Genomic DNA, 27,986 nt, shown 5'->3' with positions numbered 1-27,986 from the left:
CATGTCATCTTGCCAGTTCCGGCATCTCGTTTCCTTGCTGTTTCTGCAATATTTTCGTCCTGGCCTTTATTCCCTACCGATACTAAAAACAGCTCATTTCCCCGCCATCAAGAGCCGCGCGCATGTTTCAAAAAGCGGTTAGTCAGGCTTCGAGTTATTGATGAGTTCGTCGTCGCCCTGCCAACCACTGTCCTTTACACTTCCCTCCATTGAAATGGTGATATTACACTGAGTCAAGTCAAAGACAACAAAGCGCGTCGTCCGCAATTTTTTTTAGGACGTATGCCCAGGGCATGAAAAGGTGAATGCTAAATTCATGAAGTGTCTTCTGGTGGGCTAATTGGTGCATTTCGTTCATTCCCATACTGCTTGAAACAACGAGGACAAAATAAGAAGGACACACACACAGCTCTGCGTGTCCTCCCTACTCTGTCCTAGTTAGTTTGAAAATGTTGACTTCATGCTGGCCCCGACCACCATGGTTTCAATAAGCGAGGTCCGAGCTTGATATATAAGATAAAAAAAAAAACTAGAGAGGCGAAAAACGATAAACCAGGGCTCCGATAAACCCGCATTGCATTACGTCTGCGTCTCTTGCAAAACCACAGGCGATATTGGATGGCGTGATAGCTCTGCTTGTCTTGCATAACTTGTCCAGACGCCACAGCCAAATGGCCGTTCGTCACCGTACACCTTTTAGGCGGTTTCCACACTTGAGATGCTCGGACGTCTGTTTTTTGGCTTGTCATGGTTGCGAGGCACGTGCACAGCCTTTCTGAAAAGTACAAAGTCTAAATGGTTAGGCATCCTCAACGTTCCATATTTCGTTAAGGTGAGATGACATCTCGTCCTCGCCTTTCCGAACCTTGTGTAAAACATACCCACTACATGGCATGGAACCACACCCGTTGGGCTTTACACTTTTGCAAAGCTGTGCTTGATCTATGCCCGTACAGCCTTTGTAACTGGTGCTTCATCTGCAGTACTCCTAGCCTCCTCTATAGCCTCCTCTATGTTTTATGCCTGCCGCCTCTTTTTTAGCATCACCAGGGTCCTGCAGAACTTTTACTGTTCATGAAGCTTCGCCGTCACGTAGTGGGGAAGCTGTCAGCGCCGCGGCGCTAGGCGCCGTCAGAGTATAACCTCATGAAATTTTTTGAGGGCATGAGCATACGGCACGGAAGGCGGATGCCGTTGTCAGAGTGTGGTATAGTGGTGAATTGGCGCGCAGCTTTTGCCGTTTATATTTTTGTGTGGTGCCACGGTATGCTGTGCGTGAGTGCCGGGAAGGATGCCGTGCACATCTGTATGCCTGGCTGCCGTCCCGGCTACAGGGGAACGCAGGGAAAGGTGTCGGTGTTCTCTCTGCCTATTGAGAGCGATCGGCGGGGAAAGGGGAAGCGGACCACACCGCGATATGAAAGCGAGGGGTTTACATTCGACTCCCCACATGCTCGGGTCTGCGAGAAGCACTTGGACGCAAGTGACATAGTTCGTGTCGGTGAATTAATGGTGTACAGTGGCGTTTTTGTTACGTCACAGCGCGAGATTCCGCAACTCAAGCCGTACGCCGAAGCCGAGGCCATTCTACGTCCTTCCGGCGTATGTGTCCAGCCCCAAAACTGAGACCTCGCTCGACAAAAGCTACACGACCGACCAAAATCTCGCCGGCATCCGTCACCTGCCGAGGAGCCAGCGGAGGCTGTGCCGCGCTTGTGTAGGAACATTTCCAACGCAGTTGCTCTCTCGAGGATGACAAACACTTATTTCATCAGCGTGAGGAGCCGGTGGGAGTGGCCTTGAGTCCGTGCGAGATGGCTGTGAGCCCTTGGTCCGCGGCGACCTTCAGAGCCCGCTCCAGCGCTTTGAGTTGGGTCTACGGGCTGGAGCTGAACGGTTCACGAGGGCCTGAGCCACCGCTCGGAGGTTCGGCGAGGCGGGTCCTGCAGACAGGCTCCTTGATTCGGCACCGAAAATGATGTTGCTAATGCAGGTAGTACTGTGTTCCTCTTTACAAGCCTGGTTATTACGCTATAAGGACATAGCATGCAAGCGACACGCAAGTTTTTCAGCTCAATATGCGCCTTTTTCTCGTCCGCAGATGCTGAGATGTAGGTAAAGAGATATATAGAGACGGCATGCCAAATGGAGGGAACTTTTTGCTGCACCTTGAATGTTCAAAAATTCAAAACACAGATCCGCTGCCTGAAAGTTCAATTTTTACTCTTCACGCTATAGCTTTGCAGCATGCTCTTTCTTCTCATTTTAAGAGGGCGCGGGTGTAAGAGCCACGGTATACAGCTGCCGCATGACCGCAGCCGCTTTAAATAATATCCCTCAACAATACAAGGGCGACTTAAATGGCGTCGAACCGAATGACATTTGACTCGACGGCCTTACTTGCGCTCCTACACGATGTTTTTCAACGGCGATCGGTTCAAATATCACTGGAATCGACGGTGCCCCGCGGAGACATTCAAGATTTTGGAATGCCTTCGAACCGGGAACATAGTCCGCGCCGACCAGTAGCCGTCGCCACTGCTGCGCTCCGCCCCAACCCGCCCCGTCTACAACCGCGCCGCCCGTCTGCTTCAGTTCTTTGGCAGTTGTTTTCATTATCAGCTGCTCACTTTTTTTTCTGCTCCTCCTTTAGCAAATAGTTTGCGTACTCGCTGAACATGTGGCTAAAGATAATAGTACACCATTCAGGACTTGCCGCACTAGCGCGAACTGTGCACCGATACTACTGTTGTTCTCATAGCCATGTGCACTAACAGCTGCTGCCGGAGTAGATGCCGTAAAACGCGATCTGTGCTCTGCTTATGTTAGTCTCTTGTCTTTTGCACTGGTTGTAACGTTGCTTCTTTACCCAGTGCTATAACTCTATAGCCATCGCCCTCTTGGGAAACACTAGACATCCGGGTTGTTGGCGTTGCGTAGGACACTCGTTTCTCGCTAAGTGCCCATACTTTCTCTGATATGACCAATACTTGATTTTAATTCGCTGTCCATTTGAATTAATTGAAACGGCCTAATTTCTTATTCACAAGCCGTGCCGACGACTGCTGTCAGCCGCCGAAAGCACTGCTCGGCAGTTGTGGTCTGACCGGCGCTTCCCGCCGGTTGTAGGCGCGTTCTAGGACGTAAGTAATCGTCGATGTTTAGGTTGCTGATGTCTAAACAACGTTCGGTGCCCATTTGCATTCAATAAATTTCGTGAATTCGCTTTGCACAATCGCCGAAGTCGCGCAGGCGAACCGGCCGAGTCCGATCGAATGCCATTCGTTGTCTCGAATGCCATTTGAATGTATCCGCGTAGCATGCATGGGTATAACACGTATATACGTCACGGGGTAAAATATTCACAATGTCCTAAAAAATACTGAAGAAACATCTCTTCGTGCCGTCACTACATCGTACCCCAAAAGTGGCACCGGTTTTTTGTCGCGGGAATTTTCTGTCCATGTTTTGATTTTGCCGCCAATTCGCAATGAAACATCGGTTCCGTACGAATGCCTCGCGCGTAATCTCACTGGGAAGAATCCGTGCGCAGTGGAAGCACATTTCTCAGCTGCGACATGTGCCGTAAAAAGCAGCACCGGCGCTCCTTCGATGCCCGGTGTTTGATTTATTGTCTGACGCTCAGTGGCGCCCCTAGTGGCGTCTCCGGAAATTGAGAAATTGGTTTTTGGGGAAGGAAATGGCGCAGTATCTGTCTCACATCTCGGCGGACACCTGAACCGCGCCGTAGGGGAAGGGAGAAAGGAGGGAGTGAAAGAAGAAAGGAAGAAAGAGGTGTCGTAGTGGAGGGATCCGGAATAATTTGACCACCTGGGGATCTTTAACGTGCACTGACATCGCACAGCCCACGGACGCCGATCGAAACGCTGCCGCCGCGGTTGGGTTTGAACCCGGGTACCCCGGATCAGCAGCCGAGCACCCCTAACCACTGAGCCACCGCGGCGGGGCCCGTTTCAAATTTGCGGGCAAGCTTCAGGACGAGCAGAAGAAGTATTGAAGGACTCTGGTATCACGAATGTCGACCCGCAGATTTTGAAAGACCAAAAGCCGTAATTGAGCTTGGACACCATGGTTGAACTTTTTTGACGGATCATCTTTCCTTTGCCAGCCATGCTTCACCCGATTTTATGTTCCTTGTCTGTCGTTGTCAATTAGCAGTATTTTAAAACAAAATTCATGCGGGTTTTTGGCGTTTCTAAAAGCTTCCTATTTGTTATCAATACAGCGGACCATTATTTTGAAATGAACATGCATCGATGTATAATCTCCTCGTCCAGCGCTAATTTATTTCTGCAGACGTTTAACTTTCCTTCCTCACCTTGGTCACTCGAGTTGCTGTACCTGCTACTTGAGATTGCGCAGAAGTAATCTTACTGTAATGTAAAACACACTATGTTTTGTTTTTGTGCGCAAATCCGCAACTAACATGGCACCTGAAATGGACTCCTTTAGCGCGAGTCTGTTCACAACTCTGCACATCGCCTTTAAATGTCAGAGCTTCAGAATGCTTACACGCGATGTCAAATTGTCGTTGCGCCCTTTAAAAACAAATACCTTTTCGTCGCACTGCATGCGCAGGAAACCTTGTAGTTGTTGTTGTTGTTGTTAGTGCACGCTGTGTTCATATGACGGAATGCTCTAGTAATGTACAAATCGCTGTCGTCTCTGCCACCACTATTGTCAAGCGCAACTTTATCATGCCCTCTAGCTATCGAACAAATCTTCTAACAGACCCAACGGGAGCACTTGACATGCTATCGGTTACGCTTGTTCAAACGCCGGCGTTTCTTATTCGTGCGTGAGCACTAATTCGTTGCGTATACGGACGCCGAGCAAAATTGTCCGTTGTCGCGTTGTCTGTTCGCCAAGCTCAAGCGCTCCGTCCCGCTGCACTGCCCGCTCTTTGTTGTCTTCTGCGTGGCAAAAATTTGTGCTTTCGCACTTATTCGGATGTAGTAAACATTCTCTGTAGTTTTTTTCCTTTTTTTTTAGTCATGGATGCATTGTTATCATTCTTAAGGATAGAATATTGTTGTCAGATGTGCTGCTTGAGCGACAGAGATGTCTATTCTTATTTTTTATCCCATTGTCTGCCGAACAATTTCGCCTGCGCTGACGTCAAAGACTTACAGGCACGAATTTCCAAAGGCCTGCAATTTGTTTGCTCAGCATTAAGGGCTGCATCCATCAAGTTTCAATGGGAGACATTCAGTGGAACGTCACTTGATAAAGCATTCAATATTTGCCGGCGAGCAGCGCTCCGCACGGCATCGGCATCGAGGTGCGTGTAATCATACCAGAAAAGCAAAACTCGCCACGTCCCCGAGCCTGTCCGTCTATAGATCATTACGCGTAACCTGAAATCCACCCGAAAAGTCAAAGCGCGGACGCACGCACTTGTCACGTCACCGGTTTCCTTGGACCATCTGGTCGCCGGCGCTCAAGAAAATGCCTCGTCTCAAGAAAATCGTCGTCATTAATCAGTCACAATGCGCCCTCGCTTTTCGGGTTCATCTCCATGTTTTCCCTGCCCGTATAACTATTTTAGGAGAAAAACTACGTCATAAGAAATATTTGTGTTTGCACCCCTTTAAAACAATAGATTTGAGGTCTTCGCCGAGAAGACGCCTGTTCCCGGCACTTTTTAGCTTAAAAGCGCGTATTGGCCACAAGCCTTTAGCGCTGATAAATTAATTGCGACTGACTCACAGCTGTGTTATAGCAACCCTTTATCATAGGATTGGGTGGCATACCTGTGTATCTAAGACAGCACTTCGGATTGGCTTTGGCGCATTTCCTGAACTTTAGCACTGTTGAAAAGGAATTGCTTCAGCTTTGTCGACAGTTGCTCGAACGCTAAATGATGCACCTTTCTCGGGCAACCATATGTGTAGCCTTGCAAAGAGCTTATTTTTTTTCTTATCTGGCTTTACAGTAACGCAAAATTTGACGCTGTATAAAAAAGATTCACAAGAACGTGGATGTGTGTGTTTTTCAGCCTTACCTTTTTTTAGTAACGATTGTCCTGCTAACACAAACCTTATGCACTACGGAAACAATGTTGTGCCACTGTGTAAAACAATATCAAATTAAGTAAGAAGTAAATTATGAGCTTGCATAAAAAATGCTAGTTTGGAAATCTTTCTTTTGCTGAAACGACAACCTCAAAAGGTTGTCTATGAGGAAATGAAAGACGCTGTTATTAACTCTCATGTCGGTGGACACCTCACATGCGCCGTGAGGGAAGGGAAGACGGTAGCATTGAAAGAAGGAAAGGGCAGTAGTGTCGTATTAAGGGGCCCTGGAGTTGCATCGACCACCTGGCAATCTTTAACGTGCAGTGGCACCGCACAGGAAACGAAGGTCTGTTAAATTTCGCCTCCTTGGAGGCTCTCCCACCGCGGCTGCAACAGCGTTTCGATGGAGCGGAATTTGCAGCTTTTTTTCGTTTTCGAATGCTGCAGCTGAATTATCCTGCGATTTTGCATAGAAAAGTTAATGGGTCGAATTTTCATGGCTCGGTGGAAATTAACAACCCCTTATCAGCTAAACATTTTGCAGGGGTTTAACTCTTATGGCATGTACATTTAAACGACAGAGCGGGTTTCGTCGATAGCATGCACTTACCTCACGTTCTTTCACGTACCATCGTGTCTTCTCTAAGAGCACATTGGGAAAGATCATGATATTTCGGAATACAGAAACATGCCGTTTTCTTGTTTTCGAGTCAATTCACATGTGCGGGCGCCCAGCTTCTCTCTGTGGCGTATACAATGCCTTTGCCGTATAGCGCGTTTCAGTGCACGTTGCAAGGACATCGCTCTATGCAGATGCAAGCAGCGTTCTACCACTAACCATGCTGTGCCGATTACGGATGACGGAACCGAGCCGGCGGATTCCATAGCAGCATCAATTATATGTCGGAGCTGTGGACACACAAAGGGGGCCCTTTTTTTCTGCTTTTTCCCGTGCCATTCTCTTCAGACGGAGACAGAGGACAGATTCGAGTTAGCTTGTATAGACAGCCTACGGCAATCTATCGACAAAAGGGGATCGATCCCCAATGCCACCGGATACGGTGATGCAGTGGACCCGGCCAGGTGTTCGGCTTACCTCGAGGTGAAATGCTTGGGAAAAGGGTCCACGACACCACCTTGTGTAGACGATTAATGCCTTGTACCATGGCACTCTTTGGCCAAGCTGTCCTAAAGTAGTAATAATAAGTAATAATAAAATAATAATCATTAATCATCATCATCGTCATTTTAGCGACAAAGACATAATTCTCTCTGAGAACGAAGCTTTTATAAGCAGTAGAAAGGAGCAGAAAGCGAAATGCAGGTATCGATATCACGGTCCGATTTGGCAAGTAAATTGCGTGCATCGACGCCTAATTTATTGCTCGGATACCGGAGGCTACGCTACAGAGCCATTCACTTCAAAACGGTGATCACGGGGTCATTTTCCTTATGGGCGTCACAAGTTTTAACCTAGTGAGGGAGAAAAAAAATTCAGTTTTCTTAGCCATACATGGGCTTCTTGCTGCCGTAAACCAACCGTTTTTCGGGGATTCTTTTGCGCGACATTACATAACTCTAACGTAAAGCCTTTCGTCATCCAGCACACAAAAGGAGGTCAGCTGGCAGTGTTCAAGGGTTAATGCGACGAACGGGAACGGACACGACGCCGCCTGCTGTACAGGAGGACGTACCATGGGGTCGTTTGGTCTGAGTACGAGATGCAAGGGACAGCTCCAAGGGCTAGCATGTGTTCCTCATTTACGTCACCAGCTGTGCCTCTAACAATGTCATTTACATCACTAACTCGCCCGGCGTTTCTCCCCTCCGCGTAGCAGCGTTCACTATGAGCCCGTTGTATACCACCGTATAATGTAAGTGTATCCGCGGTACCGCTGTGACGCTGATTGCCGGGTTGTCTTCCCTCGGGCTCTGCTCAGCTGCTGTGCAAGGGCGCGCTGAGCACATTCCCCTGTGCCTGCGGTCACAGTGATACGACAGTAAGCCCGCTTAAGTCGGGTGACCTCGTCATTTTACCGGGGGCTGTTGATTGCGGTGCTGCGAACCGGTCTTCGCTGCGGTCCTTGGATGTCACTGCTTCCGCTAGGCATTGCGTGACATGCGCGCCAGCCATTCTCTGTTTCGGTCGTTGTGTTTCATAGTTGCTCCAGAGACTTACCTCACGACGATGTTTTTTTTTTTTCGCAAACGATGGCAGCTCCGACCAGAGCAGACGACACAATGCGGATGCAGGGCGGTTTTGTTGCTCAGTTCCACGTCTGCTGGCAAGTATCGCCTCGGTTTGGGTGTCCTGTCCTCGGGCTAGTAAGAGCCAAAGCAGGGCTTTTAGCATTTTTGTTTGTGTGGGGTGCCAGAGGGTTCCTAGAATGGAGTTAAGGAAGGAAAACTGACGACCTTGATCCCTCAAAATGCTATAACACTATTCACTCTAGCAGTCAATTATTTTTTTCTTCATTCACCAGGGGTAGAGGGGCGTAAGTCCTCTACATTAAAAAGACTTGTCTTCAACCGTATTTGGGCAAAAATTATTTCCAGGATTAGCAACTCCGCAAACCTCCCTATTCCTTAAACTACAGTCAGCTTGACGAGTGACAGTTACGTTTCATATTTTGCTGATTCTTGGGCGGACGATTCTTGGCTCTCTGCATTTTTTAGCTTATTTACTTATTTAGGGAGCGTTCTTGTTTAGCTGAGCTTCATTTCCAGGGGCTAGGAAAATAAGCTGGCATTATACCATGGCCCCTCGATCTCGCGGGAAATCGAATGGCCTTGTGTGCAATTTTCAAGCTTAATATTTGGTCCTGAAAGAGCCAAGCGGAGATTAAAAACCTTCAGCGTGCGAACTGCAAAGCCTGTGGGTATGCTTAGTGTCCTGTGTCTGTGGAAATGTTCGTGCGCTGCTATTCGCAAGGAATTGCAGAGAAAGAGGATGAGTGCGACTTTTCCGTGACTTCAATGTATCTATCGTTTAAGCATGCTGCAGTCGAGGTGTCGCCTTATGCTCGCAACGTAACCTACTATAAAAGCATAAAAAAAGGTTTAGCGTGACTTCTGTAGCAAATGAGAGTGTGTATGGCACTTTAATTGCTACTGAGGAAATCAAAGGCGCACTAGCTGCCGCATTTCTCGGTGGACACCTCAACATCGCCGCTAGGGAAGGAAGTGAGGTGGCAGTGAAAGAAAAAAATTGGAGGAGGCACTGAAGCTCCGCCTTGAGGGTACGACGCGATAGCGTAATGGTTTAATTCCCATATATGCAGAAGGTCATTCTCTACATGCATTTTAAAACTTTCGAAAGCCCTGCTACGGGGGACACCAAGAGAAAGAAAACGAAGGACAAAAAGCGCTACTATCAACTGAAGTTTATTGAAAAAAACACATAAGGTTAAATAGCTTACACAAGGCAGCCAGCAACGCATGCGCCTACCCTCAGAATGACAAAACGAATCACTGTGTTGAATTAAGATACCGAATTTCACAATCGTGGATGACAACAGATGGTGTGCTGACGCACATGTCGGAGTTTTTGTGAATATGAAATGCCTCAGATAATTCCCTTGTTAGCTGATTGGAATGCCTATACAGAATTTTTGTACTATTGAACAGAGGTACACATGCATTTTTTTCCAACGGGTTAGAATGGTTAAGTTCTCAGTCTCTGTAATGCAGGGCCAAATTAGAGGAAGGAGCCATCTTTAAAGACGAATTATGTTGGCGTAGCCGTGTGTTTATACATTTACCAGTCTGGCCTATATAACTCTTTCTCTATGCGAAGGGTACTTCATATACCACTCCCTCGGCACAAGGTGCAAACAGCAACTCATGTTTTATATTGCACTGTTTTTTACTTTCTCTTGACTATTGTTTTTCTAATCTGGCTTTCCTATCGACCATAACGCAAATTTTTCCAAGTTTTTGGGGAGCTGACAACAGTACCCTTACCCCATATCTAGAGCCTACGAGTTTTAATCGGTGGGATAATCTGTGAATATACGGAATTACTGCACACTTTCTTTTCTCGTTACTAGGAGGCTCTGGTGAATCGGGTTTACCGACTGACTTAAGCTTTTTCAGGAGTTTATTGCAGGCTAGTGTGATCACGTCATTAGGGAACATGCATAGATCCATACATTCGATTCCCTACCTAGACCAACTTGCTACTCTTTTTTATTTATTATTCTTTCCTGTATTTTTAGCTCACGACCAACCTGATGCTGCTGTTGCTAACGGTGAAACGGACGCGCGGAGCGGAAAACCACGTAGAAGCGCTGCCGGGCGCCTTGCCTAAACGCGAGAGACTGAAGTTGCAGTTGTAGTTCGTCAGCACATCGTTCTCGACAAACCCGATGCCACGAACGCCAGCATAGCTTCCGCGCTGAACGGCGCTGTAAGCTGTAAGCTTACCGCGTGATTCCTGCGTCCCTGCACGGCCCCACTGCGCTCGAACGAGACAAGCGAGAGGCGCTGCCGTCGCGCGCTATCTGTTGGGGCAGTGGCGTACATTGCGAGGAGAAGGAGGAAGAGGGAGTGGTTTGAGCAGTGGCGTACATTGCGAGGAGGAGGAGGAGGGGGAGTGGTTTCAGTGGGCGCCGCCTGATGGCGCTACTTGCGCGCCAAGAGAACGGGAAAAGTAGCGGAAACGTACTTAGCTACTCGCTTAACTACGACTTCTGTAATTTCCATGCTCATAATTACTGATATACACCACAAAACATGTCTCTAAAGCGCCCTTCTAAGCAAACACCGCGCCTTTCTTCACCCCACACCATCGAGCTTGCGTGGCGGAGCGGTTAGCGTGCTCGTCTCGCACCCCGGAGGCGCTGGTTCGATTCCCCATCTCGACCAATTACCTACTCGGCTTTATATATTGATGCTTCTGGGATTTTTCGCTCACGGCCAACGCCGCCGATACCGACGACGACACGGGGCCCTTAACGCTATCACATTAATATATATATAGAGAGAGAGGGACAAAGTAATGGGTCTTAGTATAATTTCGTGTAGCTGGGCATCCTTAACGTACACTGACATCGCACAGCACACGGGTGCCCCTCCCATCCATAAAATGGGTGCGGCGAAATGGTGTTGAGGGAAGGCGAAAACAGGACAATAAAAATAGGAAGACTGACTGTGTGCGGGATGATTTATGATCAGGAGTTCATTAACTTGCCGTATGCGGCGGACAAAATGAAGAAAGCATGAAACATATGGGCGTCAAAGTTTCCCAAGCTGCCTTGGCAGTTGCAAGACTCAATACGAGTTAGAACTCCCCGATGCGCGGAGGTAATAGTACTTGTTTGTGAAGGAGTGCCTTGCGCATACACGAAGGCCCACCATTCTGACGTCGCTTTTAAGAGTATTGTTCTCACGTGCCACACACACACACAAGCGAAACAAGATCATCGATGTCTGAAACCCTCGCTTTCATCAGAATGACCTCTGTAGCTAAAAGCAGAATGTCGTCGACCTGCACACGCCCACACCGCGTGCGTACTTACCATCAGCGTCAAAAACACATATTCGAACATATTCGCTCCTGAGGAATACATAGAGGCAGGCAGGCTTCATTAACACTTCCATTCAGTGGTCATCGTGCCATAAAAGTGGAAATAAAGAGCTGTAATAAGTCCTTGGGCTAAAATCTCCTCGTTTTGATGTTGCCCTTTCAGTGGCCATGCCACTTCCTCCTCTCTTTTAACCTTTTTTAACGCGACAGCGTTAAGGAGCTCGTGTCGAGAAAAGCCGTTGTCGTTAGCGTCGTTGGCCGTGAGAGAAAAATGGCGCATCTCGGTGGGCACCTGAACCGCGCCCGTAAGGGGAGGGGATTTTCCTTCTCTTACGGCGCGGTACGATCGTGTCCAGCGAGAATTGTGAGACAGGCGTCATTTTCTGTCTTTAAAACCAATTTTCATTTCATTTTCCTTCCTTACGGCCCGGTTCGGGTGTCCAGCGAGATGTGTGAGACAGGCGTCCTTAAATTGTCCAAAGGGCCACGCGCCACGCCGAGCGGTCGATGGAGTTCCGCGCACTGCTTTGCAACGCTGCAACACGCGGCCGCGTCTCACTCTTAAAGACGAAGCTTAAGCGCCCACCAAATTTTTTTCGTCTCTCCCTTCAATGCGTGCTTGGAGTGTTCACCCAAACCGCCACGGCGGCTCAGTAGTTAGGTTTGGTTTGGTTTATGGGGGTTTAACGTCCCAAAGCGACTCAGGCTATGAGGGACGCCGTAGTGAACGTATCCAGAAATTTCGACCACCTGGGGTTCTTTTACCTGCACTGACATCGCACACCACAAGGGTCTCTAGAATTTCGCCTCCATCGCAATTCGACAGCCACGGCCGGGATCGAACCCGCGTCTTTCGGATCAGCAGTCGAACGCCATAACCACTCAGCCACCGAGTGCGCTCGGGTACTGACCCGCAGGACTGGACTCCTGCCCAGGCGGTTCTCAATGGAGGCGAAACGCAAAAGGTGTCCGTGTGCTGTGAGATGCGAGTGCAAGTTAAGGATCCTTAGGTGGTCGAAATTGTTCCGAAGCCGTCCCTTATGGCACCTCTCACTTTCCTGTCTTCTTTCACTCCCCCTTCTATGCCTTCTCTGGATTATGCGTTTTCTAGCCAGGTGACCCGGTTGAGCGGCTCTGGCTACCCATGTTCACTCTTGTTATCGGTTGCCGAGAACATGCTCAAAGAAAGCAGGGAAGTAGTACCAGACGCCGGTGGGGCTGACACAAATTGGAGGAAAAATGCGGCGGTACTACCTTACATGCACACCATCGCCCACCAGCTAAAAAAAAAAATAGGGAAAAGAGCAGGTGTGCATGTGGTGTTTTCCGCACCAGAGAAGCTGTCGAAACTGTGCAAGAGGGTAAATTCCATCATTACTGGCAGCGATTCCTGCACTGTTAGGCACAGGCAACCTTTTGTAGAGTGTGCAAAAAACGTAGTGTACTCTATACTTTTGCCCTGCGGCCGAGCCTACATTGGCCAAACTGGCAGATGTCTCAATGAGAGGCTCATGGAACACTGCAATAGTGTCATCGGGGCATCCCGTCATCTAGGCATACACTGCCGTGATTGTCAACATTGTAAGGAGCGGGGTCCTTTTTTTGGGAAGAACAACAGTCCTTCATCAGTATGTCAGCAAAACTCCCAGGGAGATAGCTGAGGCTGGTAAGATTGCAAAAAAAGGAGATTACTGTGTCAGCACTCCATCGGTGTTGTTAAGTGATAAAGAACGTCGTGCCTTTGGAATTTTCAACTAGGGTATCATGGTTTTTGTTCTTGTTTGCGTCCTGACTTTTATGTTTTAGCTTTATGTTGTCTTCCTTGTACCTGTGATGGTGTGTTTCATTTGCGGGTTGGCGCTGCTACCAGTCTCACATGACTTTCCTTTTCGTTGCTGCGCATGGCCGCTGTACTCTATATGTATTCGCTGCGCGCAGAAATAAACGTTGTTGAGGTCGGCGCTTTGTGGTGTCTCCCCTCGTGTCCGTGTTCGTCTTTGCGCTGTGAATGTAAGCACGGTTGCCTAGTCGTCCCGGTCAATGGAGTCAAGGAATAACTTCGTCTCCCGGAAATTGTCTTCTCTCATGTCCAGCATTCTGGGACAAGTATTGAAATATTGTAAAGTGCTGTTATAAAAATATTGAAGGCAGTGGTCTATTCTTCCGATGCAGAGCACAATCTTTCTTTTAAGTTCTTCCATCCCTGCCAAGGTACTCTAAAAAATGTATGAGGCTCTAAGCGGGCTCCTACTGTCACCCATTTAAAAAGGTGACAAATCTACACTCGCAGCAGACTCTGCTACCCCTGCATTCATGGTACGGCCGCACTAGTTAAGTTGCCCGCTAGATTACTGGCTATGCTCATACGCCGCCTGTTCGTGTTACGGGGTAATTCCAGGCAAAATACTGGGTGTATTAGAAAACAGGAAGCGCCTTTTCGAATGGGCGTGTGCACTTGGTTTCTCGGCCCTTCGATAATTTGTCAACAAGCTTTCATCCTTCTCTCTTCCAAAAGAAAACAAGAAATCCGGCTTCATTGAAGCTGCACACATTTCGAAAAGCTACTCACGATCACAGTTTTTGAAGCTCACTGTCGCCGCTCGACAGTAACTGGCTTTTGTTTGGATACTCTGGGCATGATTGCGCTCATAATTGGCTTTCCGCAGCTCCAGCTCCTACTTCAGCGCAGATAAATTGGGCTGGAAAGTCAGGGAGCACAGTGAGCGAGAGAAACACTTCTTTAAAGGTCGGATTAAGTCCTAATATGTACTCTTCCACCAAGCGAGCAAGTAGTAGCTGGTCGAAGACCCTGAAGCAGCATAACACATACCACGAACACTCACGCAGGCATTACTCGACCACATTCCCAGCTTACTACCTCACGGAGTAATACGTATAGAGTATAGTGAGCGACGGCATCGTTGTTTTGTTGAGCGTGGCGATTGATAGTGTTTAGAGAACCGAAATTCTTCACTATCTCACTCACGTTGGACACCTGAACCGCGCCCTGAGAAGGCAGGCGGGAAAGCATATAGTTGCCGCCGTAGTGAAAGACTCTGGGCTCATTTCCTTCACATTTCATCACCATCATCAGCATGACTATGCCCACTGCCAGGCAAAGGCGTCTTCCATGTATCTCCAATTAACCCTGCCTTTTCCCAGCTGCGCTCGCCCTATGCCCGCGAACTTCTTAATCTTGTCCGCCCACGTAACCTTCTGTCGCCCACTGCTATGCTTGCCTTCTCTTGGAATCCACTCAGTTACATTTAAGAAACAGCAGTTATCTTGCCTTCGCAGTACATGCCGCCTTTGTTCCCTCACCTACCTGCCCGCTTCCGGTCTCTCAACGTTACACCTTCCATTTTTCTTTTCCGCACTTTTACGCCTCTTCAAAGTCCACCGGCATCCGAAAGTGCACGTACGTTTCTGCATTCTTTCTTCGACAGAACACAGCCTGATTGGCCGGATCTCATCCCACGATCCCATGCCGAATGTCAGGGCCACTGACCCAACGCGACGAGGTTGACGAGGTGATTAAATCGCCATGACTACCCCACGATTGCTCACGCGCTGTTCACTCTCTTATGATATCAAATGCTGAGTCCCAGACTGGGAAGTATGCAACCTGAAACATTTGTGTAACGAAACTTTCTAAGAAAATATCTGCAGCGTTCTTAGCACCATTATTATCTTGTTATTCCATCAGTCAGGAAGAAGGCAGCGGAGATTATCACATCTCTGTTTCTTTCGGATGACGCTAACGAGGAGAGATGTGAGTCCCGACGATCCACGAAGCTGTGTGGCTAACGAAAGATACTAGATCATATATTTCAACACTCCAATTATGGATAACACGCCTGAATAATAAATTCAGGCAGCTGCACCTCAACCATATGAGAAACCGCAGAAGCTCCTGAAAGGTCATCATCCTCCAGCAAGCCAAAATAATCCCGCACTTTGATGAAGAGCATACCGTAGTACCGAATGGTAACAACAAAACAAAAAGCAATTCAACGTCGTCAAGGAACTCCGTCTTTTTTCGAAACCAGAATCATCACAGTCTTCCCTCGGTGCATTACCTTTTTAATACTGTAAAGGCGTTCGGCGCTTTCGTAAATAGCCTTTAAACAGCGAAGATATAGAAGGTTTCAAGCCAATTTTAAAAATATTGAGAGTTTATTGCGAACGCACCGAATGCACTTAAACAGCCGTGTTGTAACCATTTATAGCTGCGCAACGCTGACGTCTCAGGTCCATTGAAATAAGGAATATTGTTCATATCAGGTGAGTACTTCCGAACGATGAGTATATGTTATGACGAGATAGTTCACTGGACACACATTTGCTTGCATGACTGCACATAACGACAGGTTTCCGCACGTTTCGCTCATTTTTGGCATGCACATGCAGTATAAACGATTTTTCTGTAAAGATTTCTAACGCTTCGCATTAGGGCACTACTGCGGCAGTTAAGCAGGCTTGCACTTATGCGCCGTTCTTCGGGGTCCAACAAACGAAAACGATTTTGGCTGCTAGAACTTATACAGCTGAACGCTCATTTTCACAACTTGTAAATCCTGCGACAGTGACATACGGTTTAGTCAAGCGGCGCGTATAACCTTTTGATATGCGTAAGATGCCTCGCGAGACATTTTGTACTGCGTGCAAGTTTTTGCTCTCTGGTCCTCGAATTTGTTTGTGAGTCTGTATTCGTTTGTTGACCACGAACTGCGATTAATCATTGAAACGGAATTTGACAGCGGACAGATGCTGTGCGTGCGAGACACGCATGTTTGTTTATTTCCAGCAGTTTCAGAGGGCATTGAATCTATAGAGGCAAGGGAAAAACGAGTAAATGGAGGATTTGAGACATATCGACTATCGTTGCGCCAGCAGGCTTCGATCTCAAATGAGAAGCGTCACTTTAAACTAATTCAGTCGTCACGCGCTGTGAACAGTTTTTCGTCGATCAAAAAATAAAATCGAACGTGTCCATGTTCTCGAGAGGTTGGTAGCATATTTGGGGAGGACTACATGAGTCCATACCCTCCGGTCAATGTGTCGTAGTGCTTGGACCGAAGCGTCGGAAACATGACAGAGCCCAGTTTGCGTTAGGGCTCCGGTGCCCTCTCGTTCTAACTAGCTCCGTGTAGCGACTTCACGAAGCTTCGCGCTCTACGTCTACCTTAATAAGGGAGATTCGTGAACCAGGGCTCATGATCATCGCACCGGGCGTTGAAACCCGGAACGTGATTTTCAAAAAAGCCAGCTTGCGGGGGGCGTGGTTAGACTCACGTGTAGCGCGCAGTAAAAACAGAATCAACGGCTTCCCTTCCGGAACTGAGATCGGAAGCTCTGTAGCGGCTACGAAAGCAGGAATCTTTTCCATGTTCGCCACCCTTATACATTTTATCTCCTTGGAGCATATACATCGCTTGGCGCAGGATATACGGAGAACCGCTTTCTCGGTATCCGCACTGAGCACGCGGATCTGCACGAGTGCGGAGGGCTCAAAGAAAGCCATGTTCGCTGGAACTCCAGCTCCGAGACGCTAACAAGCGCATTCACATGACGTCGCCATTTACGCGACATCGCACTTTACGTGACGTCGCCAGCCTCGCTTCAGCGCTATATTGTGCTGCCGTGTGTGCAGGGTTGGCGCTGTTGCCTCTGCAATCACGTAAAATTTGCCTGACAATGCGCGCACATTAGAGCGCGCTTTGGAGGATCTTCGAGAATAAAGTGTCTTTGCAAATATTTGTTCCTTTGAGGACAGTAGCACAGTGCTCAAAGTTTTCGTTCAACGGCAATAATCCTAAACAGACCATTAAATTTTCCCCGACTTGATGGTCGCTTAGCCTACAATAAAAGTTATGATTGAGGATCGAGGAATCATTCGGCTACCTGACATTACGTATTCGTTTCCGCCATTTTAGGCAAATAAACCGCATCGGAGCAGTTTAGTCCCAGTGGGTTATAGTGGGGGTCTTGAAATCGCATCACACTGTATGTGACTTGTGTGCTGCCACCGTCGTCGCTTGGCCGCAGATGGCTGCGGTGGCTGCGGTACCAGTCGACAGACCCGTGCACTTTATCCTGCTTGCTTTACATATATACGCTAACATTCTGGTTTGGTTTATGGAGGTTTAACGTCCCAGAGCGACTCACGCTATGAGAGGCGCCGTAGTGGAGGGCTCCGGAAATTTCGACCACCTGGGGTTCTTTAACGTGCACTGACATCGCACAGCACACGGGCCTCTAGAAATTCGCCTCCATAGAAATGCGACCGCCGCGGCCGGGATCGAACCCGCGTCTTTCGGGTCAGCAACCGAGCGTCATAACCACTGAGCCATCTCGGCGGCCCCTTCTGCCTGCATCGAAACGCGGCCACCGCGGCCGGTATTGATCCCGCTTCCTCACGCTCAGGAGGTGAACGTCGTATACGCACAGATGCATCCGGAAACGTAGTTTGTAGCAGCAGTGTGTGACCGGTGGTCCTGCCTTTCCACAAAAGGCGGCCTGCTGTGAAGCGTACACAGTCAGGCATCCACCTGAAATTTCTGCGAGGAAAGAGCTCGGCAGAGCGATGCGACGACCCGCACTTGACACTTCCGTAAACGTTTTGCCGGGACACTGTATACAGGCGCTGGGTGACAGGTCCTCGAGGTATTTCTCCGCCTGCATCATGTACTATTGTCAATTTTCTTCTCTCCCGCGAGTAAACAGTGAGACAGCCAAATGACAGATATCGGTGAAGTCACGTGTCTGGCGCTGCAAACCGTTCCTCGTAATTACGCAGTGAGTGTGGAAGCGTCCCTGTGTACTGCCGCGGTAGCGCATCAACTGTGGCTTTCCACTGCAGAATACAAGGTTGCCGATTCGATACTCTCTGTCGTGGAAAATCGCGCTTCTTTGGTGGCGAACATGAAAAGTGGTAATAAACAGATTTCTGCTCACGCTAAGAACCTCAGATGGTCGACGTCAATGTGAAGCTTCCGGTCAATCACGCATGCAGACGCGCTCGCACGCACGCTGCTGCTTACAGCGCCCTGGTCGTATTACAGCAGGCAGGGCAGTCATGGACAGTGTAAAGATTGACCTGTTATGTGTGCAATAATTCTCTTCGTTGTGCGTTGTATTTTAGTACGTTTATTTCCATTTGCTCGACCATGTAAAACTTTCGGGACAATAATTTTTGGAATGATTTATTTTTGTATGTTTGCCTTCTATCTTTGCTTCGAAAGTTCTCGAAATTTGTGTTCAATAATTTTTATTTTTGGTGTAGTTCCGTTGATTTGCCTTTGTTTTTGCTCCTCCATTGTATAATATACAGTGCACCTTGAGGCTGTATCATGAATAAATAAACCTGAAAAAAAAATGGAGTGGTGACAGAAGTCTACTGGTGGCTCCGTACAACTACGAGAACATTAAGCAAACACGAAACACCATCACGAGTGTGCTGGCCATTTGTTCTTCCCAGTGGATTGGCTCTGCAGTGTTAACGCTAGGATTTTTAAAGAAAGCACGCGGCGTCATCTTGAGCTGCGTTCTTTTCTCCAGCAGGCCGCTGCAGCATCTGTTATTGTCGACATTGGCGTTAGCGACGAGGATTTTTTTTTTTTACGCGTGCGCCTGACGCACGACTCCTGTCCTGTGAACAACGACGCCCGTGTCGCTACTTGAGGGCACCCCGGCGATAGCGCAAATGTCACGGACCGCGCGTTTGCCATGTGTTTCTCGCATTCCGCTCTATGTTGTCGGTAATGTAGCGACGCCTGTGCAGAAAGCGCCGTCTTCTTGAGGTTGGGGTGAGGAGTTGCTCAGTAAACGTGTGAGACTCCCGGGTGCCCCGTCACGACTGTGCTGAGAAGACAATGGTCATGCGGCGGTTTTCCATGTGGGCGACCAGCCGATTCCGGAGAGGCAAGCGTAGCTTTTTACTTAACCCTTCGACGCGCCATTTTTTTTTCTTTTCGTCAGAATGAAATGTTATTGCGCCTAAATAGAATATCCATGCTTCAACAAAGAGAATTAGCAAACCAAAGCAAGTTTGCTCTACAATCGAAGCTGGAGGGAAAGTAATATCATAATACGTCAACAGCTGTCGCTGATTTTCCGCGTTAAACAGTAGTAACCGTCCTGCGCGATTTTTTTTTTGATGTGCTCTTTTCGCATGCGTTATTTCATCCCATTTCCGGAGCACAAATGGTGCGCAGGTGTCATATTGAGCAACGCTGTTTGAAGCGGTTGGTTACTGGCGAAGCTGAAGGGAAAGTGATGTCATAATACGTCAACAGCTGTCGCTGAATTTCCGCGTTGAACTGTACTAACCATCCAGTGCAATTATTATTTTATCATGTGCTGTTTTCACATGCGTTATTTCGTCCCATTTCCGGAGCACAAATGGTGCGCACGTGTCATATTGACCACCTTTGTTTGAAGCGGTTGGTTACCGGCGAAGCTGGAGGGAAAGTGATGTCATAATACGTGAACAGCTGTCGCTGAATTTCCGCGTTAAAAAGTAGTAACCGTCCTGTGCAATTTTTTTTATGTGCTGTTTTCACACGCGTTATTTCATCCCATTTCCGGAGCACAAATGGTGCGCAAGTGCCATATTGAGCAACGCTGTTTGAAGCGGTTGGTTACCGGCGAGGCTGGAGGGAAAGTGATGTCATAATACGGCAACAGCTGTCGCTGAATTTCCGCGCTAAACAGTAGTAACCGTCCTGCGCGATTATTTTTTTATGTGCTGTTTTTACACGTAGTATTCCGTCCCATTGCCGGAGCACAAATGGTGCGCAGGTGTCATATTGAGCAACGCTGTTTGAAGCGGTTGGTTACCGGCGAAGCTGGAGGAAAAGTGATGTCATAATACGTCAACAGCTGTCGCTGAATTTCCGCGTTAAACTGTACTAACCATCCAGTGCAATTATTATTTTATTATGTGCTGTTTTCACATGCGTTATTTCGTCCCATTTCCGGAGCACAAATGGTGCGCACGTGTCATATTGACCACCTCTGTTTGAAGCGGTTGGTTACCGGCGAAGCTGGAGGGAAAGTGATGTCATAATACGTGAACAGCTGTCGCTGAATTTCCGCGTTAAAAAGTAGTAACCGTCCTGTGCAATTTTTTTTATGTGCTGTTTTCACACGCGTTATTTCGTCCCATTTCCGGAGCACAAATGGTGCGCAAGTGCCATATTGAGCAACGCTGTTTGAAGCGGTTGGTTACCGGCGAGGCTGGAGGGAAAGTGATGTCATAATACGTCAACAGCTGTCGCTGAATTTCCGCGTTAAACAGTAGTAACCGTCCTGCGCGATTATTTTTTTATGTGCTCTTTTCACACGCGTTATTTTGTCCCATTTCCGGAGCACAAATGCTGCGCAGGTGTCATATTTAGCACAGCTATTTGAAGCGGTTGGTTGCCGGCGAAGTTGGAGGGAAAGTAATATCATAATACGTTAACAGCTGTCGCTGAATTCCCGCGTTTAACAGTAGTAACAGTCCTGTGCGATTATTTTTTTTATGTGCTTTTTTCACACGTGGTATTTCGTCCCGTTGCCCGAGCGCAAATGGTACGCGGGTGTCATAATGAGCAACGATGTTTCAAGCGGACGACCCACGTCGTGCGAAATGTCGGTTTATCTTTTCAGTCAAGCCGCATTTGCAGCGAGTCTTCCGGCAACCATATTCGACTGCCACGAGACATTCCAGTTAAGTTGGCTCTCAAAGGACTGCAATTCATGGTGCCCGTAGAACCCATGAATGGTTCACTGGAGTCGGCGTCGGCAGTCGACCATTTTAAAAAACCGTTTAAAGGTAGCGTTACAATCGTTAGTTACAATCTCTTGTGATTTGAAGGTTATCGTGTTCGTTCGGGCCAAAATCGACGAATTCATTTCTCCCGTCGTGACGGCCGCATATTCTGCAATAAAATTGACGGTGCAGGATAGAGGAATGCTTCCGCTACCTTAGCGCACACGTTCCTTTCAGCTTTTTCAACTATATAATAATGCGTTTTAGAGCACCTCAGTCGGAGTGGGTTAAGTCTGAAGTGATCACTTGAAAATCGCGACAGGCTGTACACAACTCGTAGCCCCTGTTTCGCAACCCGTCTAAGACAAATAAAATGCTTTCATGGGTCAAGGACTTTATGCAGTTCCAGGCCATGACACTTGTGCGGCACGTGTAAATGAATGCAGTGCCCTGCAAGCTGCGGATGACTTCCGCAATGCACACACATCATGTAGCGGTATCGATGAAAGTACGCCGCTAGAAGCAGCACAAACTTAAGCCCTGTTGTAATTTATCTCGACGAGGAAAATCGCACTCAAAACATCACAAGTGCGGGGAAGGCATGTATTAGGCCCAAACAGCCGTCTTAGATATTACACGATTGATGCAAATGGCTCAGAATTGTTCATTTGCTGAGTTCTTTTCATGAGGTTGGGTTCGTGTGAGCTTAGTTCATTTGGACCTCACTGCTTGCACAGCGCTTCCCTTTATACCGTTCTTTGGTATTGCATGACATTCGAGAAAACATTCCACAAAATACCTGCTTTTCTTAACCCTTTCGCACGTACTGCAGCTTTACCTTCTCCAAGTTTCGATGAACAGTCCTCTCAGGTAAACAAGTCAGTAGACTACCAGCGCAGTCTCTCTAGGTCGCGGTTCATCGTGGGTATTTTCAGTTGGCAGCCATGCCCAGCGCTCATTTTAATTGGCTGCTACTGCGGAGTAGCCGGGGGCTAAACGGGGCCGCTGCACGTGTGCTAGCATATATTAAGAAAGTCCACGCTCGGTGAATGCTGTTCATCATCCATGGGAAAGAAAGTAGAACGACGGGACGCAGACTCAAGAAACGCGAACACGCAAAGCGCCATCACGCTGTGTATCTTTATTGCAGCAACTACGCAACATATGAAGACATCAAGCGTATAGATCGATAGGCGCAGTCTCTATCCAGGCATCACTCTACAGCTGGAACTGAACAAAAGAAAGAAAATATTAATGCAAGACAGCAGCGCTACAACAAAGCCATAAGGACTGAGTGCGCGTGGTCGGCACTGGAAAAACATGCCCTCAGGCTTCGAGAATGAACTGTTCCTTACGTGAGCCCTTTTTCGCAGGGCTGTCTGAGGGCCGATGTGTGTCGCACTTCCCACCTCGTGAGCCTCAGTGATCTCCCCACTGAGCTATAGTCAGCGTGCTCAACAAGGTGCTTAGTTCGAAAGAACGGTGAAACATAACCGCTATCTCCGCAGTGGATTCCCAGGTGGCCAGTGATCACTGAGGTGGCGTTGCACTGATCTTCAATTAATTGGCCACTAAGGCGCCTTCCTGTCTGGTCTGCTTAGCGAGAAAGATAGCAGTGTTATCCAGCTCCTTAAGCCTTCTCAGCTTAAGAAATTAGCGTGGTGGAAGCTAGCTAAAAACAAGGCGCAACATTAAAGAACACGCGGCGTTAAACAATCTTGGCGCTCTTCAAGCTCGCAGGTGCTCTCTTTTTCCGAAACACCAGCTGCGCATGCTCCGTCATTGACTACTTTGTTCCTGGGCTCTTGTTTTTGTTTTTTTTTCATTCGTTCGACCTCTTAACTGATGTCTGCAGACTATGTCTACTGAACTACGCTTGTTTCGTTTATGCGCTAGCATTTCCTCGAATAATAAGGTTCTCTTCCAAGTCATCGTTTTTTTTTGTTATGCCTATGCTTCTCGAGTCTGTATCGGCTCGTCCTGCCCTGTCTGCCCCCGCCGAACCAACTCGACCGTCAGGCCATAGTAACAGCGTTCATTGTTCTACACGGCTGGAACGAAGGACTCTTCTCGAGGTAACCGCGTGAGCGCCGTAACTTACTTCTGGAATCAGTCTTTGATGCCTGACGAAGATCTGTAATACTTAGTGCCGGGCTAGTAGTTGGGCAGTCGTACTTTAAAATAAAAGAGCTCAGCACAAAACGACCACAGGGCGAAGCGTTAAGTGTTCTGTCTCGTGTCGTCTTTTCCGTCCTGTGGTCGTGTGTGTTGCGCTATTGCACTTTTGAAGCAGCCAAAGAACGTCACGTCCAGCACGATCTGTGTGTTATCCCCAGTTATTGCGGCTATGCAGTGAAAACGTTTTTTTTTTTTGTTCTGTGTAGTCAGTCACCACTAATTTTCATGAAATTCTAAATTACTAAAGAAAAACAGAAACATGCCTCAGAAGAATTGAGTTCTTCGGAGGCGACATCAGTCTCCGGGCAGTCGTCGAAGATCAGAATGTCCGTCGCTGTCGGCTGTGCTCGGTTAGTGACGAACTTTCGAGATAGCATGCCTAAAACATCGGCAACAATCTGAGACGTTGCAGAATGCTTTGCGTGCGATTACGATCGTTGCGGGTAATTCGGGTCGCGTATTCCGTGACAGACAAAGTTATAAGGCCGCGTGCCGCCAGGGATGAAGAAATGACAATGAAAACAGACAGCCTTTCGCAGGAATATAGCTCTAATATACCGAACTGCTGGATGCGCAAGACTGAGGACGGCGCTTGGAACAGTATCTGGACGTACTACTTTCTTCGGCCACTGGCTGAAGTATCTAGAAATTGCGTGGGAAAAGTCCCATCTCGTCCATTTGTCGAACCCGGCTGTTTCGGAGCCTTCGCTGCCTTAATGAACGGTCCAAGGCTTAACTTCCGCTCTTCGCGTCCTGTTTCGCAGAGACATGTCCACGACTGTCTACTCTTATGTTCAGCAGATTCGCCTTCACTGGCACCCAGCGACCAGACAGGGCACCAGAGACGCCACAGCCCTCCCCGGCTCTGACGGCATCCTTCATGGCTTGTATATTCTTGTTGCAAAGAGCGCACGATACGTAGGTGAGCCACGCTTATTTTCTTGGAATTTCTCCGCTTGTCGGCGCGGCGGGTGCTTTGCCTTAACGGCGCACGGCGATTTCGCCCCCTTGCGCGTCTACGAGAGTCATGAAGGAAAGCGAACGAGTCGGCGCGCGAGCGCCACTACCTCGACTGCGCTTCCGGCCGAACGACCGAAGCGCCACTGCGGCCGCATCCGGGAGAGGAGAACGGAGGAAAAAAAACGACGAAAAAATGCGCTGTCTGCGGCTCTGGCTGCCGGCTGTGTTATCGATCTCGTTCGTCACTGGGGCACGCTGCTAGGCCGCGGCCTCCACCGAACCAGCGGCGACAGCCCACCGGTGAGTCAGACAGCGGACGCATTTCCCCTTTAAAAGCTCGACAAGAACTGCCATCGAGGAATTCGCGGCGACTTACGCTAGACTTAGCAGACGATCCTGGTCCGACCGCCATAGCCGTCGCCATTGCGGTCCGCAGCCTGTCAGTGGTGGTCCGGGAAATTCGAACCCTCATTCGACGACGCGCGTCGCAGTGGTGTCTGGTGCATTCGTTGCATCTCATTCTTTCTTCGCGTTGCGTCTGGGGAGCCGAAACTTTCCTCCGCGTGGCGATGGCTGGCTCTTTTAACGCCGGTCTCGGGGAGCACCTCCCCCCTTGTTTTTTTTCTGCCTGGCGCGCGCTGTCTTTGGTGTTTTTCCTTCCTTGCGAGCTCTCGCGTCAGCTGGGTGGAAACAGCTGTTCGTCGGAAGCCGACGCCGGCCGACTTTGGACGCCGTCTTCGCGTGAGCAAAGGTGCGCTGTTACGATGCGCTTATTTTTCCTGCTCTAGCGTCGTTTCTAGGCCGACAAAATGGTCTTCCCCGCCTATAACGCCATCCCGTCTTCTACGTATACCCATGACTGTTTTCATTCTGTCGCAGATCAATATTTTGAGGTGATCAACACCTTGCGCTTTATAAATGGAGAGTTACTCGTATGCCAGTGCGTTCAGGTAAAAAAAAGCGATACTCTCAAGAGAATTGGAACAAGTCCGAAAATCGAAAAAAGTACAGCCTTTTTTATCTGTCAGCAGCTGACGTAATCAAAGGTCCGCTTCGCTGTCATTTCGAAGCACTGACAATATTCGTCAGGTTTTAAAAATGTATCGTTGAAGACGCCTACGTCACCGCTTGCGTTTTCGCGACATCCGCGTGCTTGCAAAATGCGTCTCCAGGTGGCTCGGCGGAGGATAGGGTAAGGCGCGGGACTTGGTTATTTCTGTTCTTGCCTGAAATACAGGCTTGCGTGTCACTCTATTGTTCCCCGCGAGGACTTTGCCAATGCGGCTGCGCCAACCTGTACGCGAGTTTCGTGTCACAATCGAGCCATATGCGTACGTGTTCCGTTCGTCTTTAGCTCGGCGCTCTGCCTCCCGAGAACTCCGATGCTTGCAGGGACATTTAGAAGAAATATAAGTTGGCGGGTACCGGCAGGTTACAGCGTTCTAATAACACGGCGACTTTTCACCGATAACGGAGCTTTTTATAAGCCAGAACATTAAAAAAACGAAATATAGGTCGCGCCATCACCGGCTCATTTCGGAAGTACAACGTTTGCGTCGACACCGATTTTTTTAAGTGCGGATCTCAGAGGCTACGCTAGGCCTCCAATCACTTTAAAATACTGGCCACCCGTTCTCTTCGGTAAGGACGTCAAGTGTTGGAATCAACTAGCTGCAAGATTTTTAAATCCGATTTCCTTGCCGATAAGTGAGGGTTCTGCTGCCGGACAAGCAGGAATATAACCAGGATTCAGATAATTAATTTTCACTGAACACAATTAGTTATCCTAAATATCCCTACTAAGAGGTCGCAGTAAGTTAGTATAGCGGAACTAGTGGTTGCTTTAACGGAGCAGTCTTTATAGCGGCAAAACAGGCTCTCGTGTGAAACAGTGGACTTTTATAGAGCAACCGAAGTGCAGATAGTGTCCATACGCTGGCAAACCGCTGCAAGAAACGTGAATTGGGAATCAGCCTGAGCTCATTGAATTGTGATCGTCGGTCGTGGTCAGCGACCACCGAAGACTGGTTTGTGGTATAGTGGGTCACGCTGTTTGTTGCAGCTGTGACGAAGACGACGACCAACTGTGCAGTGGCGCGGGCAGGAGCGCTCGCGCTAGGCAAGCAGCCATTAAATCATCTCATTGCCATCGATCATCGTGTCTTTCTTCGGTTGGCCGCCACGTAACACAGCGAAAAAAAAGCGGAACGGTTTTAGCGTGGTTAAACCGAGTAGGCTTGCGAAAGTAGTTGTTGTTGTTGTTAGCCTATCAAAAGATGGCACATACAAATGTGTTCATTCTTCGCCTCTTCTTTCTGGCATCTGCACATGCGCGCGCAACCGCATTTCTCGCTCTTCATCTCCACATCGTCCGAACTAACCCGAGCTTAGCCGGGTTATTCCGAGGCTTCACGCGAGGCTCTTGGTTGGGACCGTGTAAAGTATTGTTTCCGCGCTAAAAAGGGGCATGAGTGTGCAAGCTGTATTGCACCAGTGCAAATACGCCTGAATCACGTTTCGGACACCGGAAGCCACTGACAACATCGCGCCGCATAGTTTTGCATCAATGTCGGCGTGTTCTCAAACGCCCTGTGTATTGCCACTAACTCTCACCTTCTTTTTCGGACAAAGCTTAGTTCAGCTAAGAGACCTGAAGAACAGCGAAGCACCTTAGGGGCTCCAGGACTGGTTTATACGCAAGAGTGTTAAGCAGTTGTCAGTCGGTCTTGTCCAGACTTTCAGAACATGAACTCTTCATGTCTTCGTTGCTGAAAGGAAGGTCACAATGTGTATCGATTTTGAGGAAACGTGGACATTCTGTAGCCGCGGAAATTGTAGCGCGTGGTTCAACGCCCTCTTAAAGGATATTTTGAGCAAGGATCGTTCCTTCAGTGCCAGAATTGTGCGGGCACCTTCTGGTATTAAGCCTCGAAAGTGCCGTTACATTACGCGAAGGGTGGGCTCTAGGCATAGTGGTAAGGGCGAACGATTTCAGAGCGCGTGTCTCCTGGAAAGTCCAAGAAACTGTCGCTGTTCAAATCGTCCTTACGTTATGTAATTTTTGAGATGCTGAGGTTTTAAAATTTGGAATTCCTTGAAGATGCAAAAGTCTTACGACTTTCATGCATCGGCTTAGATGCGTGAAAATCGGAGATCACACCAATATGGGAAAGAAGAGAAGGCCGGTAGTGGTTCGATACACGCATGAACAGTAGTAGGGGCTAAAGAAAGTTACAGGCAGGTATAACATCCATCTAGTGTTTACCGCGCCTTAGGAAACCCAGTACAATAAGCAAGAGAGTTATGCAGACATAAAAATCAGAGGAGGATGGCTGCCAGGTAAAGCATGTTTCCCAGTCCTCACCATGCAATGTAGATGTGGTGCACCAAATTCCGTTCATGTGTGGCGTCCTGTATATCGATCAAGCTGGGCAATGCACTAGCACGCGGCCAATGAAGCATGAAAGAACTAGGAAAAATTAGCACGTTTTCCCACGCAGCTGTTCATTGTAAAAAGTGTAAATGC

The 27,986-nt window shown here is 48.4% G+C and overlaps 1 protein-coding gene across 11 annotated transcripts in view; it reads left to right on the top strand.

Annotated features, from left to right (window-relative positions):
- Positions 1–27,986, top strand: part of LOC144099408 (prestin-like) — a 166,992-nt gene that overhangs the window by 72,647 nt on the left and 66,359 nt on the right. For 2 of the 11 annotated variants that reach the window (XM_077632690.1, XM_077632683.1), the window contains exon 1: positions 24,650–24,760. The exons of 7 other annotated variants lie outside the window; for them this stretch is intronic. The gene's annotated coding sequence lies outside the window, so the exon portion shown is untranslated. Of the gene's footprint in view, positions 1–24,515; positions 24,761–25,077; positions 25,212–27,986 lie in introns of those variants that run through there. 2 more of the 11 variants (XM_077632694.1, XM_077632687.1) reach the window with 2 other exon arrangements.

Source organism: Amblyomma americanum, chromosome 7 (assembly GCF_052857255.1).
Source record: "Amblyomma americanum isolate KBUSLIRL-KWMA chromosome 7, ASM5285725v1, whole genome shotgun sequence".
In the NCBI taxonomy this organism is placed as follows: domain Eukaryota; kingdom Metazoa; phylum Arthropoda; class Arachnida; order Ixodida; family Ixodidae; genus Amblyomma; species Amblyomma americanum.
This window is presented reverse-complemented; position numbering and strand designations above follow the sequence as displayed.